Here is a 12,180-nt window from a genome sequence, read left to right as displayed (position 1 = left end):
TTCTACAACTACAGTCGCTGTGTGGGCCAGAGCATACCCGACTTCGTGGCGGAACTTCGGAGGCTGGCTAGTTTATGTGAGTTCTCCAATGAACTAAGGAGAGAAGTACTGAGAGACTTTTTTATTGAAGGAATAGGCCACGCGGGCATATTCCGAAAGCTTATAGAGACCAAGAACTTGACCCTAGAGGCAGCAGCACTGGTTTCACAGACATTCTTGGCAGGAGAAGAAGAAACGAGGTTGATCTATACTGCGGGTATGACAACTAACGAATCATCGGAACAAGGGGTTCACAGCGTGAAACAAGCTGCTACCCCCACACACAGACAAAGGCAGGAGAGCAGGCCTTCAACAGCAGGCAGTGGCGCCAGAAGCCATCAAGGGCCACATGAACGGCCGTTCACACCTCATCAACCCACAATGCGAGCAATCAACTACAGACTGAGAGAAGCTCACGAGAGATCAGTCAGACACAGCTCATCCTTCGGAAACAATGGAAGCGGTCTGTGCTGGAGATGTGGGGGAAGACACTCAACAAGGGGGTGTCGATTTCAGCATGCTGTTTGCAGAAACTGCAACTATACAGGGCATCTGGCTCGCAGGTGCAGAAAAACGGCAGCTCGGCTGGTATACGAATCAATAAGGCACGCAACCTTCTATGTTCCAACAGTGTTTTAGCCTTTTTTGACCCAGGTAAAAAGCTAGTTCTTACATGTGATGCGTCAGCATACGGGATCGGGTGCGTTTTACAGCATGTCAATGATGCGGGTAAATTACAACCCATTGCTTATGCCTCCAGGTCACTTTCGCGAGCAAAGCGCGGGTACGGTATGGTTGAGAAGGAGGCGCTCGCGTGCGTGTATGGTGTAAAAAAAAACAATACCTTTTCAGGGCCAAGTTCGCGTTAGAAACCGACCACAACCCCTGACGTCCCTGCTATCCGAGTGCAAGGCAATAAACGCTAATGCCTCGGCGCGCATTCAGCGGTGGGCACTCATGCTGGCGTCTTATGCCTACATAATAAGGCACAGACCAGGCACAGACAACTGTGCCGACGCGCTTAGCAGGCTACCCCTGGCGACCACGGAAGAGTCCGACGAACAGGATCTGTGAGATGGTCATGGCAATCAATGCCTTTGAATCCACAGGTTCGCCCATGACGGCTCGCCAAATCAGAGCCTGGACGACCAGCGACCCCACGTTATCCTTAGTCAAAAGATATGTTTTAACTGGTGACTGGGCAGAGGCTCGCAATGCCTGCCCCGAGGAGATCAAACCTTTCCATAGGCTCATGCATGAGCTGTCACTACAGGCAGACTGCCTGATGTGGGGCAGCCGAGTAGTTATGCCTCTGCGAGGCAGAGAGGCAGAGAGGCGTTTGTCCAGGAGCTCCACCGCGAGCACCCGGGGATCGTCCTTATGAAGGCCATAGCCAGATCCCACGTCTGGTGGCCTGGCATTGACGTGGACTTGGAGCTCTGCGTCCGGCTGTGCACCATTTTTGCCCAACTCAGTAATGCCCCCAGGGAGGCCCCCCTAAGCCCCTGGCCCACCAAACCGTGGTCGCGGGTGCATGTAGATTATGCGGGCCCATTCATGGGCAAAATGTTCCTCGTAGTCGTTGATGCATTTTCAAAGTGGATCGAGTGCACCATTTTAAACTCGAGCACCACCTCCACCACTGTGGAGAGCCTTAGAACCATGTTTGCAATGCACGGAATTCCTGACATATTGTTCAGTGATAATGGTCCGTGCTTCACCAGCGCAGAATTTCAAGATTTTATAGTTGACCACGGCATAAATCACGTTAAGACGGCACCGTTCAAGCCGGCCTCCAACGGCCAGGCGGAGCGAGCAGTGCAGATTATTAAACAAGGCATGCTCAAAATCCAAGGTCCCACGCTGCAGAGCCGCTTGTCGCGACTGCTGCTGGCATACAGATCTCGTCCGCATTCGCTGACTGGGGTTCCCCCCGCGCAACTATTGAGGAAACAGATCTTAAAGACTAGGCTCTCGTTAATCCTCCCAGACATGCATGAAATTGTTGAGGCAAAGCGCCGGAAGCTAACTGAGTACCATGACCGAAATTCGAGGGGGAGGTGGAATGAGATAGGGGACAAAATGTTTGTGCTAAACTATGGCAGGGGTCCCAAATGGCTTGCAGGGACAGTAACAGGCAAGGAAGGAAACAGGCTACTGATTGTACAAATGGACAATGGCCAACATTCATTTTCCAACATTCCATTGACTCTGGATCAGTTCCTATGGAGTGGAGGGTAGCCAATGTAACCCCACTTTTTAAAAAAGGAGGGAGAGAGAAAACAGGGAATTATAGACCGGTCAGCCTGACCTCAGTAGTGGGTAAAATGATGGAATCAATTATTAAGGATGTCATAGCAGTGCATCTGGAAAATGGTGACATGATAGGTCCAAGTCAGCATGGATTTGTGAAAGGGAAATCATGCTTGACAAATCTTCTGGAATTTTTTGAGGATGTTTCCAGTAAAGTGGACAAAGGAGAACCAGTTGATGTGGTATATTTGGACTTTCAGAAGGCTTTCGACAAGGTCCCACACAAGAGATTAATTTGCAAAGTTAAAGCACATGGGATTGGGGGTAGTGTGCTGACGTGGATTGAGAACTGGTTGTCAGACAGGAAGCAAAGAGTAGGAGTAAACGGGTACTTTTCAGAATGGCAGGCAGTGACTAGTGGGGTGCCGCAAGGTTCTGTGCTGGGGCCCCAGCTGTTTACATTGTACATTAATGATTTAGACGAGGGGATTAAATGCAGTATCTCCAAATTTGCGGATGACACTAAGTTGGGTGGCAGTGTGAGCTGCGAGGAGGATGCTATTAGGCTGCAGAGTGACTTGGATAGGTTAGGTGAGTGGGCAAATGCATGGCAGATGAAGTATAATGTGGATAAATGTGAGGTTATCCACTTTGGTGGTAAAAACAGAGAGACAGACTATTATCTGAATGGTGACAGATTAGGAAAAGGGAAGGTGCAACGAGACCTGGGTGTCATGGTACATCAGTCATTGAAGGTTGGCATGCAGGTACAGCAGGCGGTTAAGAAAGCAAATGGCATGTTGGCCTTCATAGCGAGGGGATTTGAATACAGGGGCAGGGAGGTGTTGCTACAGTTGTACAGGGCCTTGGTGAGGCCACACCTGGAGTATTGTGTACAGTTTTGGTCTCCTAACTTGAGGAAGGACATTCTTGCTATTGAGGGAGTGCAGCGAAGATTCACCAGACTGATTCCCGGGATGGCGGGACTGACCTATCAAGAAAGACTGGATCAACTGGGCTTGTATTCACTGGAGTTCAGAAGAATGAGAGGGGACCTCATAGAAACGTTTAAAATTCTGACGGGTTTAGACAGGTTAGATGCAGGAAGAATGTTCCCAATGTTGGGGAAGTCCAGAACCAGGGGTCACAGTCTGAGGATAAGGGGTAAGCCATTTAGGACCGAGATGAGGAGAAACTTCTTCACCCAGAGAGTGGTGAACCTGTGGAATTCTCTACCACAGAAAGTAGTTGAGGCCAATTCACTAAATATATTCAAAAGGGAGTTAGATGAAGTCCTTACTACTCGGGGGATCAAGGGTTATGGCGAGAAAGCAGGAAGGGGGTACTGAAGTTTCATGTTCAGCCATGAACTCATTGAATGGCGGTGCAGGCTAGAAGGGCTGAATGGCCTACTCCTGCACCTATTTTCTATGTTTCTATGTTTAAACCTGCCAGAGGCATGTAGACCAAGTAAAAAGCAGATTCACCAACAACACTGCAGAACCAGAGGCAGACTACAATGTGGAACTCACACCACACCTGGTGGACAGACAGAGGGAACAACCTGAGGAAAGGGCAGTCGCAACAGACAGCCCAGGCGAGACACCAACAATCATACTGAACTAAACAGACAGCCCAGGCGAGACACCAACAATCATACTGAACTAAACAGACAGCCCAGGCGAGACACCAACAATCATACTGAACTAAACAGACAGCCCAGGCGAGATACCAGCAATCATAATGAACTAAACAGACAGCCCAGGCGAGATACCATCAATCATAATGAACGAAACAGACAGCCCAGGCGAGATACCAGCAATCACACCGAAAAAAAAACAGGCACCAAGGCAAACAACTGAACCACAACTAAGACGCTCCACGCGAGAGCGTAGACCACCTGAGAGACTGAATCTAAAAGACAATAAGACCTTGGGGGAGATGTCATGTATCTCACACTACTGTGTATATATCTGTACCTTACCATGCTATACATGACTGTAACTAGATATGACCTGTAACCACAATCATACTTTACCACCAGGGGTGCACTTGCAGGAGACACTGCATACCTGTTCCATACAGGTATATAAAGGCAGGTCTCAGGCAAGTGTGGCACTCGAGAGCTGTGAAATAAAGGTGCAGGTCCTGAGTGACCTTGACTTCGGCGTGTGCCTCGTGTAAGTCTGTATTGCAGGGTCAGAACTTTACAATGATGATTTCCGATTGGCCATGGGAGGGCGGAGCGCCGCGAGGACGGATGTGTCGGGTGACCAATGGCGGGAGAGTTGGCGGCGAGAGGTCATGTGATGAAACTTCCAGGGAGTGGTTCAATCGGAGTTGGCAACCCTCCAGTGCTGTGCGACACAGGAGACCTTGTGTGGGAGGTGGAAGGAACGCACTTGAGGTTAAAGTGCCTGAGGGGAGCGGCTCGGGATAAATATAACCAGGATCTGAGCCACCGGCAGTTGTTGGGATATCGCTGTCACGTAAGGCCTTATTGACACACCTCTCTTAAACAGCTCAAAGTGCGAGGCAGCCACTCATACTCTGCCCCCTGTGAGTTTTATTTATTAGGTTATTGTTACTGAATTAGTTGAAGTATTTGGTACATCCTATAACTATCATCTAGTGAGATATGTAACCAATGATACCGCACTCCGCTATTGACATTGATAAGACGTATACTATCGCCCCTTTAGTTGAGTACATTCAAGATAGAGATCGATAGATTTTTGGCCATGAAGAGATTCAAGGGATATGGGGATAGTGCAGGAAAGTGGAGTTGAGGTAGAAGATCAGCCATGATCTTATTGCATGGCGGAGCAGGCTCGAGGGGCCGAATGGCCGACTCCTGCTCCTAATTCTTATGTCCCTATGTTCGTTAATGTAGTAAACTGACCCAAGCAATGTTTCCCCCTCATTTTGTTCTGGAGTGCAGCCCCTTTAATTTAATTTAACATGGGGAGAGCTGGTTCAGGGCTGCGTGGGACCGGCAGACATGTTCTTGTGTTCTTATGTATTATTGGAAATTCCCCCCACCCCCTCAGAAATACAGCACCCCCCCCTCCCCCCCCCAATTAAAGTGGGTGACCGTATCTGCAGCCACGCTGGCCGACTCGTTAGTGAACACGTGTTTCTGAGGAGGTCCACGAGTGGGATCTTGCTGCACGGTGCGAGGGAGAGTGCGTGCAGTGTTCCTGGGAGTATTGGGTTTCCAACCCTGGGACAGTAGGGAAGACCTGGGCTGCCGGACAGAGGGGTACCAGTACGGTCACCGAGACATCATGCTATTATAAAACGTGGGGAAGCGTATCGTAGATGTCATGTATTCAACCAGCATTGTAACCCATGTATAATCTGACCTAAAGTGTACACTGTGAGAACAATGACCACTAGGTGGTGAACTTGTGGGAGACACTCCTAACCTGGACCTTCAGAGATAAAAGGGGAAGCTCCACCCACTTCCATCACTTGAGTGCTAAAGAATAAAGGACAGGTCACAGACTGACCTTCTCTCAAGCATGGGCCTCGTGTGCATTTATACTGTATAGTAAGGACGTATCAATGGCGACGAGAAACTGGGATTTAAACCACACGAGCATGGCCATGAGCAGATCAGACAAGAGGTACTGTGTTAAGGAATGGTTGGGACAGAGATTCAACATTGTTTAAGCAGCACACAGTTCTCCAGGCAGACAAGGGCAATCGGGCAAGCCCCAACATGTAGTCGAACCCAGAGGGGGAGTTCGACAGAGACAATGGCAAGCTGAACAGCGATTCACGCCATTGCAAGGGACAATGCGGCCAGTAATGGGGCCATCAACACCTGTTAATGGCGCACTCAAGGACAGTCACAGGGGCAGTCAGGGACGATCGACTTACAAGGGACCATTTGTTTCCAACAGCAGCTCATGTTGGAGGCGTGGAGGCACACACTCAGCCGGAGTTTGCAGGGATGAGCAAAATACCTGCAGAAATTGCAGAAATGAACGCTGGGGGAAATCGCTGGAAGCTGAAGTTCAGCGAGTTCATGTGGAGCACGTATACAGTTCATACACCAGGACACCACCAATAATGATGAAAGTGCTCCTCAATGGCATCCCAGTATCAATGGAGCTAGACACGGGGGCCAGCCAGTCCCTGATGGATATCAAACAGTTCGAAAAGTTGTGGGCGTCCAAGGCCAGGAGGTCAAAATTATCGCCGATTGACGCACAGCTACGGACATACAGACAGATCATCATTCCGGTGCTAGGCAGCGCCACGGTAGTCGTGACCCACAAAGATTCGGAGAACAGGTTGCCACTCTGGGTTGTCCCGGGGGACGGTCCCGCAATACTGGGGAGGAGTTGGCTTGCTGTCATGAACTGGAAATGGGGCGATGTCAATGCAATTTCCTCTGTGGAGCGAGTATCATGCTCACAGATCCTGGACAAATTTGACTCATTATTTCAACCCGGCATTGGCACTTTCATCGGGGCCAAGGTAGTGATTCACATAAACCCGGACGCCAGGCCAGTACACCACAAGGCAGGAGGCGGTGCCGTACATGATGTGGGAAAAGATAGAAGGCGAATTGGACCGCCTGCTGAGGGAAGGCATCATCTCGCCAGTCGAATTCAGTGACTGGGTGAGCCCGATTGTGCCGGTGCTCAAGGCGGATGGGTCGGTCAGGATATGTGGCGATTACAAGGCCACCATCAATCGGGTGTTACTCCAAGACCAGTACCCGCGACCGAGAGCGGAGGACCTCTTTGCGACGCTATCCGGTGGCAAACTTTTTTCAAAATTGGACCTGACCTCAGCTTACATGACCCAGGAGCTGGCGAGTGAGTCGAAGAAGCTGACCACCATCACGACACACAACGGGTTGTTTGAGTACAACAGATGTCCGTTCGGGATTCGCTCGGCCGCCGCGATCTTCCAACGAAATATGGAAAGCCTCCTCAAGTCGATTCCAGGGACGGTGGTTTTTCAGGACGACATCCTCATCACAGATTACGATACTGAAGAACACCTCCACAACCTGGAGGAGGTGCTACGCAGACTGGACCGGGTAGGTCTGCGACTGAAAAAGGCGAAGTGCGTCTTCCTAGCTCCAGAGGTAGAATTCCTTGCGATGAGGGTAGCAGCAGACGGGATCAGCCCTACTGCGTCCAAAACGGAAGCGATCCAGAGAGCACCCAGACCCCGTAACACGACGGAGCTGTGTTCGTTCCTGGGGCTCCTGAACTATTTTGGTAACTTTCTTCCCAAATTGAGCACGCTGTTAGAGCCGCTACACGTGCTCCTACGCAAAGGTTGCAAATGGGTCTGGGGGGACAGCCAGGAAAGGGCTTTTAATAGAGCACGCAATTTGTTATGTTCCAACAATCTGTTAACGCTATATGACCCGTGTAAGAAACTTGTGTTAACGTGCGATGCGTCGTCCTATGGTGTCGGGTGTGTGTTGCAGCATGTCAATGCCAAGGGTCAGTTACAGCCGGTAGCTTATGCCTCCAGCAGTCTGTCCCAGGCAGAAAGTGGGTACGGGATGGTAGAAAAGGAGGCGCTCGCATGTGTATATGCGGTAAAGAAAATGCACCAGTACCTGTTTGGCAGGAAATTTGAGCTGGAGACAGATCACAAACACCTAATGTCCTTTTTGGCCGACAACAAGGCCATAAATGCAAACGCATCGGCCCGCATACTCATGTTAGCCGCCTATGACTACACAATTCGGCACAGACCGGGCACCGAAAACTGCGCCGATGCACTCAGCAGGCTCCCACTAGCCACCACTGAGGGGGCTACCGAGCATGGTGCTGAGATGGTCATGGCTGTTGAAGCTTTCAGAAGCGAAGGCTCACCCGTGACAGCCCGTCAGATTAAAGTCTGGACAAATAGAGACCCGCTATTGTTTCTAGTCAAGAAATGTGTCCTGAATGGGGACTGGGCAGCCACGTACAGGGCATGCCCTGAGAAATTTAAACCATTTCAGAGGCGCAAGGATGAACTCTCGATTCAGGCCGATTGCCTACTGTGGGGAAACCGAATAGTCATGCCCCAGATGGGCAGAGAGGTGTTCATCAGAGAACTCCACAATGAGCACCCGGACATTGTCACGATGAAGGCAATTGCCAGGTCACACGTTTGGTGGCCAGGGCTAGACGCAGATCTGGAACTTTGTGTTCGTAGGTGCAACACGTGTGCCCAGCTGGGCAATGCACTCAGGGAAGCCCCTCTTAGCCCCTGGCCATGGCCCGCCAAGCTTTGGTCATGCATCCATGTGGACTACGCAGGTCCTTTCATGGGAAAAATTTTTTGGTTGTAGTAGACGCCTACTCCAATTGGATTGAGTGTGACATTTTAAATTCAAGCACATTCTCTGCCACGGTAGAAAGTCTACGGGCAATGTTCACCGCCCACGGTCTACCGTACATCTTGGTCAGCGACAATGACCCGTGCTTCACAAGCACTGAATTCCAGGACTTCATGGCAGGCAATGGAATTAACCATGTCAGAACGGCACCGTTCAAGCCGGCCTCAAACAGCCAGGCAGAACGAGCAGTGCAGATAATCAAACAGGGGATGCTCAGAATCCAAGGGGGTTCCCTACAAACCCGCTTATCACGCCTCCTGTTGGCCTATAGGTCCCAACCACACTCACTCACAGGGGTTCCACCCGCAGAGCTGCTAATGAAAAGGACGCTCAAAACCAGGTTATCCCTTATACAGCCCACCATGAAACAAATTGTCGAGAGCAGGCACCAGTCACAATATGACTACCATGACAGGAATGCGAGGGCGGGATGTATTGATGTAAATGATCCTGTTTTTGTCCTCAACTACGCTGCAGGGCCCAAATGGCTCGCAGACACTATGATTTCCAAAGAGGGAAATAGGATTCTGGTAGTTAAACTTACCAATGGACAAATCTGCCGCAAACATGTGGATCAAACAAAAAGGAGGTTCAGCAACCCCATAGAAGAAGCAGAGGAAGAACACGATGTAGAGTTCACTCCACCACAGGTGACCGAACACCGGAACCAAAGGGAGGAGAGCCCAGTCACTGTGGGCAGTCCGGACAGGCCTGAGGCACCGCAAACAGCAGACACTCAGGCCAGCGCCCAACAACCGGAGCCCCAACTCAGGCGCTCTACAAGAGAGCGTAAACCACCAGAGAGACTTTACCTGTGATCCCAATAAGACTTTCGGGGGGAGGTGATGTCATGTATTCAACCAGCATTGTAACCCATGTATAATCTGACCTAAGTTGTACACTGTGAGAACAATGACCACTAGGTGGTGAACTTGTGGGAGACACTCCTAACCTGGACCTTCAGAGATAAAAGGGGAAGCTCCACCCACTTCCATCACTTGCGTGCTAAAGAATAAAGGACAGGTCACAGACTGACCTTCTCTCAAGCATGGGCCTCGTGTGCATTTATACTGTGTAGTAAGGACGTATCAGTAGATGATCTATTTCTCAAGTGATGGCCCAAGGATTGAGGGAGCTCTCCCCCCACCCCCCCCCCCCGCACAGAGTGAGGGAACTGGCTTGGAATCACAGGTGCCTCTATAATACCACGGGAAAGCAAGCTGAGCTGCTGAGTTGGAGGAAGTATCAGGAGGGATTCTACTTAAGTCACTTTTAAGTATCACAGTGTCAGCTGTTACTCAGTGGGCAGCACTCTCGCCACTGAGTCAGAAGGTTGTGGGTTCAACTCATACTCGAGGGACTTGAGCACATAAATCTAGGCTGACACTCCAGTGCAATGCTGAGGGAGCGCTGCACTGTCGGAGGGGCAGTACTGAGGGAGCGCCGCACTGTCGGAGGGGCAGTGCTGAGGGAGCACCGCACTGTCGGAGGGGCAGTACTGAGGGAGCGCCGCACTGTCGGAGGGGCAGTACTGAGGGAGCGCCGCACTGTCGGAGGGGCAGTACTGAGGGAGCGCCGCACTGTCGGAGGGCAGTACTGAGGGAGCGCCGCACTGTCAGAGGGGCAGTACTGAGGGAGTGAGGCACTGTCAGAGGGTCAGTACTAAGGGAGTGCTGCACTGTCGGAGGGGCAGTACTGAGGGAGCGTCGCACTGTTGGAGGGGCAGTAGTGAGGGAGCGCTGCACTGACGGAGGTGCTGTTTTTTGATGAGACGTTAAACCGAGGCCCCATTTGTCCTTCTCAGGTGGATGTAAAAGATCCCAGGGCACTGAGCTGTCGCGTTTTCCACATTACAACAGTGACTACACTCCAAAAAGTACTTAAACTGGCTGTCAAGTGCTTTGGGACGTCCGGTATTCGTGAATGGCGCTGTAGAAATGCAAGTTCTTTCTTTCTTTGACTTTAACTTCTTAGACCTCCTTCCTCTGCTGCCGTGACGAGCGAGTGACAGGTGAAGGTCGGCACCAGCTGACAAGGGCCGTGCCCCTGACGGCATCACTGGCATGGGTCGGGTCGGGTCGGGTCAGGCCGGATCGGGTCGGTTCGGTTCGGGTCGGGTCGGTTTGGTTCAGTTCGGGTCGGGTCGGTTTGGTTCGGGTCGGGTTAGGCCGGATCGGGTCGGTTTGGTTCGGGTCGGGTCAGGCCGGATCGGGTCGGTTTGGTTCGGGTCGGGTCAGGCCGGATCGGGTCGGTTTGGTTCGGGTCGGGTCAGGCCGGATCGGGTCGGTTTGGTTCGGGTCGGGTCAGGCCGGATCGGGTCGGGTCGGTTTGGTTCGGGTCGGGTCAGGCCGGATCGGGTCGGTTTGGTTTGGTTCGGGTCAGGCCGGATCGGGTCGATTCGGGTCGGGTCGGTTTGGTTCGGGTCAGGCCGGATCGGGCCGGTTTGGTTTGGGTCAGGTCAGGCCGGATCGGGTCGATTCGGGTCGGGTCGGTTTGGTTCGGGTCAGGCCGGATCGGGCCGGTTCGGGTCGGGCCGGTTCAGTTCGGTTCGGGTCGGGTCGGGCCGGTTCAGTTCGGGTCGGTTCAGGTTGGGTCGGGCCGGGTCGGTTCAGTTCGGGTCGGGTCGGGCCGGTTCAGTTCGGGTCGGGTCAGGTCGGTTCGGTTCAGTTCGGGTCGGTTTGGTTTGATTCGGGTCGGGTCAGGCCCGATCGGGTCGGTTCGGGTCGGTTCGGGTCAGGCCGGATCGGGTCGGTTCGGTTCGGGTCAGGCCGGATCGGGTCGGTTTGGTTCGGGTCAGGCCGGATCGGGTCGGGTCGGTTCGGTTCGGTTCAGTTCGGGTCGGGTCGGTTTGGTTCGGGTCAGGCCGGATCGGGTCGGGTCGGTTCGGTTCAGTTCGGGTCGGGTCGGTTTGGTTCGGGTCAGGCCGGATCGGGTCGGGTCGGTTCGGTTCAGTTCGGGTCGGGTCGGGCCGGTTCGGTTCAGGCCGGATCGGGTCGGTTCGGGTCGGTTCGGGTCGGGCCGGTTCGGTTTGATTCGGGTCGGTTTGGTTCGGGTCAGGCCGGGCCGGGCCGGGCCGGGTCGGGTCGGGCCGGGTCGGGTCGGGCCGGGTCAGGTCGGGTCGGGCCGGGTCAGGCCGGGTCGGGCCGGGTCGGGCCGGGTCGGGCCGGGTCGGGTCGGGCCGGGTCGGGTCGGGTCGGGCCGGGCCGGGTATCTGCCTGCAGCAGATTCCCCAGGACGTGGCTGTGCTGCCAAGGACAAAGCTTTGGCCGGGAGATGTCTCATGTTCTAAAATTAGCCCGGGGTTGGAATGTGCGCTGGAGCCGAGGTTAATTTTAGTTCCTTCAAATTCCGAGAGGGGGACCAGATCAGCGACACCTGCTTGGCGGCTCGAGGGGCCGGTAACAGCTGAGGGTGGGGGGAGGAGGGGGGTGAGGGGAGGGGAGGGCGCCGGGGCGGGGCGGGAGCTCTCACTATGGCAGTATTTCAGTCCCGCACTCGGTGAGGGGGTGGAGACTTTGTTACAT

Source organism: Pristiophorus japonicus, chromosome 20 (assembly GCF_044704955.1).
Source record: "Pristiophorus japonicus isolate sPriJap1 chromosome 20, sPriJap1.hap1, whole genome shotgun sequence".
In the NCBI taxonomy this organism is placed as follows: Eukaryota; Metazoa; Chordata; class Chondrichthyes; family Pristiophoridae; genus Pristiophorus; species Pristiophorus japonicus.
Note: the sequence above shows the minus strand (reverse complement) of the source record.